The sequence below is a fragment of the Tupaia chinensis genome, unplaced genomic scaffold, assembly GCF_000334495.1.
Source record: "Tupaia chinensis unplaced genomic scaffold, TupChi_1.0 Scaffold148822_1, whole genome shotgun sequence".
NCBI classification, from domain to species: domain Eukaryota; kingdom Metazoa; phylum Chordata; class Mammalia; order Scandentia; family Tupaiidae; genus Tupaia; species Tupaia belangeri.
In genome coordinates this window covers 214,210-218,419 of record NW_006208669.1, presented here as the reverse complement: position 1 = coordinate 218,419, position 4,210 = coordinate 214,210, and the positions used below count along the sequence as shown (strand labels likewise).

Genomic DNA, 4,210 nt, shown 5'->3' with positions numbered 1-4,210 from the left:
GGCGTGAGTTTTAAGCCACCGGGTCCTGGACATGAACCGCGGTCGACCACGTGGGAGTCCAGCGACATAGCCATTACGCTAACTGCTGGTTCCCTATACTTTTTGATGCAAGTGGATCACAGATTCTAGTGTCAGAAAGTCAGATTTCACCAGTTGAAGAAGAACTTCCTAGTTTAAAAGAAAAACCTAACTCCCAAAAGGAATTTGCTAAACCTCCTGAATATATCAAAAACAGTAATGAAGGGGACAAAAAAATAATCAACTTGAGATTATTACTCCTAGCAAAAGAAAAATGTCTGAAGCATCAATGATTGTTCCTGGTGCAGATAGATACACTGTGTGAAGTCCAGTACTCTTCGTTAACACATCAACACCAGGAAGAGGAAGAATTAAACTACCTCTGCAAATGATGGGTTCTGCAGAAAAATGTGGTATTTCTAACACATAGGAAAATGGAGTGGATAATGCTGTGCTGTTTAAACCGTCTAAAGGAGGGCATAGAGGAGATAATACAGACAAACTTAACAAAACTGCTAAAGTTGTAGAAAAGACAGAAAATAAGAACATTGAATTCCCAAACCAAAATTTTAGTGAACGTCAGGATGTTCTTCCTGATTCAAAGGCAGTGGGAAAAATAGATAAACCTGTGTCACCTTGTGTTTTAGACAACATCTGTGAAAATAAGATGCACTCCATGTGGGCATGTTGGACACCTGTAACAAATATTAAACTATGTAATAACCAAAGAGCAGGTACATCATCAGGAGACACATTCAATCCAGCCAGATACCATTACCAACAAAAAACTTACTAATCAAAAATCATCCTCTTCAATGTCTGATGATAATTCTAAAGAAACAGGAAAAGTGAAATATAAGAAAGAAATAGTGGAAAATAACAAAATAGATAAAGCAGAAGTAGAAGTTTCCAAAAGAAATAACCAACAAGAAAAGCATTCTAAATACTCAGAGCAAAAAAGTACTGAAAATACCAAGCAGAATGATTGGCGTATTGAATCTGAAACTACTTTTAAATCAGTTCTCCTGAATAAGACAATTGAAGAATCTCTGATCTATAGGAAGAAATATATACTGTCAAAAGATGTGAATACTGCTCTTTGTGATAAAAGCCCTTCTCCTAGGAAAATGTGAAAAGTCATAGAAAATCAGGGAGCAAATTGACTTCTGAGCTTAATGCAAGGGATTTGAAACAAACAAAAATGAGAGAAAAGTCAAAAGGGAAAGGATTTAATGATGCAGCAGAATCCTTGATAAGCCAAATTAATAAGTGATACAAACCAAAAGATGATATAAAGCCTACAAGGAAATTAAAGGAAGCTTTGATTGACAGTGGTATTTCAAACAAATCTGATCTACAGTAAGGAAAGGAAAAAGTTCAGAAAAAAAGTTACAGAAAACTGAAGACAACTTCTGTTAATATTACTTCTGAATGCCCATTGAATGATGTTTACGATTTTAATTTGAATGGAGCTGATGAACCTATCATAAAACTTGGAATTCAAGAATTTCAAGCCACGGCTAGAGAAGTGTGTATGGATAATTCAATAAAATTGGTAGGTTTAAAGAATCATGATGAACTTGAACCTTCTCTCAAATCAAAAGATAAACAAATTGTAACAAATCATAAAAAGAAAAATCTCTTTAGTGATACGGAAACAGAATATAGATGTGACGACAGCAAGACCGATATTAGCTGGCTCCGAGAACCCAAGTCAAAGCCACAGCTAATAGACTATAGCAGAAATAAAAATTCAAAGAAACATAAAAGTGGGAGACCAAGACCATACTTGGAAAAGGGACAATCAAGATCTAAAATGACACCCAATAAAAACATCACCAAAACGTTACATGAGACAGTTCCAGAGAGAAGAACCAGACTTCCACGAAGAGCAACAAAAACTAAAAAAAATTATAAAGACCTCTCAAATTCAGAATCAGAGAGTGAGCAAGAATTTTCACATTCATTTAAAGAGAAATTACTAGTAAAGGTAAATAGCTACAATTTAGATTAATGATTTCTAAAAGATTCTTAAAATATTAAATGTTTACTTTTAAAAAAATGTTAAATTTATCTTGTGACTTCTTTTTAACCGTTAATCTTCTATATGAGAAATATTTATATAATAATTCTAAAATTAGTCCTTAGGAAATGTAGTGCTAAATTTTATAAATTAGCATTAATATTATAAAGCTGTTGTCTGACTAGTAAATTAGAAGATTAAGATAGTATCTTTCAAATAAAGTACTTGATATTTTCAAAATTATGCTTCAGTAAAGTACAGCCTGTTTGGAAAGGGATCTTTCTCTTCGGTGAAAATGAAAATATTGATATGTGAGGTTCTTCTACACCCACTACCTGTCTTCGTCCTTGACATCTTCCTTATGTCTCATAATTTAACAGGTAGATTCCCAGCAGTCTGTACTTGAAAGCTTTTTCTAACTAAAAAATCATATATTATTTGTACGTTATATATATATATACATAACCCAGTTAGCATCTCCATTATCCATGTGTAGTGAAGAAAGAGAGAAAACATGGTTCGACCTGCCCTGTGACACTACCCATGTATCAGGTCCAACTCAACAGCTTGGTCATAAACGAATGTACATGGAAGATAGCCTAAGTAATCCTGATGAAGTAGAATTGGAGGAAGAAGGAGCACACGTGCTTCCCAGAAAACTGTGTAAAACTGAAACTGCAGACCCTCACTTCTACAGAATATCTGAAAGTGTATCTCCATTATCAACAAACAACTTTTTTATTACTGAGAACTTGGACAGTGAATGCTCAGGTGTGAGGATATTTTGTGAGCAGCTGAATTCAGAATTTATGAGGAAGACTCACATCCGACATAAAATGATGGATTATTTCACTAAGCAGTCTTGGAAGATGGCTCAACAACATCTGAAAACAATGCATCATCAAATTCAGGAGCAGAGGAATAAAATACTTGATAAATTCCAACTCATAATGGTAGAGGAGCTGAAGAATTTTGAAAAAGATTCACAGTCATTAAAAGATTTAGAGGAGGAATTTGAGGACTTTTGGGAAAGGATATTTGAAAAGTTCAGTGCATATAAAAAAAATGAACAGCACAGACTCCATCATTTGAAAACTTCATTGGATAAAAATGTCTTCTATAATACTGATCAGGAAGAAACTATTTGTACATATGAGATGTGTTTGATGAGAGAAAGCATGAAAATGCTGCAAGACAGGCTTCTAAAGGAAATGCAAGAAAAGGAGCTCCTTTATGTACGCAGAGGACTGCTGTCACTGTTTATGGCTCACGAAAGAAATGTTACTGTGTGAAATCTAGTTATGAGCAACACATTTTATCTAACTATCCCCCCCCGTTGTGTATAATTAAGGAAATTGTTAATAGAGTAGCCTATAAACAAAAATACACACATCACCCAGTCATACACTTTTGCAGGAACTCCCAAATTAAAAAATGCTCTTTATGGATGAGAAAGAACTATTGTAACATGCTCCAAGCCCATACTGTGTGAAATCTAGTTATGAGCAACACATTTTATCTAACTATCCCCCCCCGTTGTGTATAATTAAGGAAATTGTTAATAGAGTAGCCTATAAACAAAAATACACACATCACCCAGTCATACACTTTTGCAGGAACTCCCAAATTAAAAAATGCTCTTTATGGATGAGAAAGAACTATTGTAACATGCTCCAAGCCCAAAAGGACTGCTGTGCATGATGCTACTGTTTTTTCAGGAAAAGTTTTGGGAAATCGAACAGTAAAAAGAATTAGTGTATTTTTGTAATAATATTTGCATTAAACGAATATTACCAACTTCACTACAGGAAAAGTTTTGGGAAATCGAACAGTAAAAAGAATTAGTGTATTTTTGTAATAATATTTGCATTAAACAAATATTACCAACTTCACTATCCTTATAAAGCTAGCTTCTTTAATAAATTAAACTTTATTATAAATATACAAAGTATATTTTTAAATGAAAACAATTTTGGCCTGAAGTATAACATTAAAATGTAATATTCCAGAATATACTACGAGTAATAGAGATTCAGCCACACTTAGATGAAGTCCCTTACAAAAAAATGTTTACCTGAGTGGTAGCTTGGTACTTCCTGTTGGATATAATTTATTCAGTTTTTGCTCCAGTGTATTAGAACACACTAAATGGCTAAAATAGTTGCTATA

General features: G+C 33.7%; 1 pseudogene; it reads left to right on the top strand.

Moving 5' to 3' along the window:
- Positions 1-3,333, top strand: part of LOC102503425 (synaptonemal complex protein 2-like) — a 16,501-nt pseudogene extending 13,168 nt beyond the window's left edge.
- The last annotated feature ends 877 nt before the right edge of the window (positions 3,334-4,210 follow it).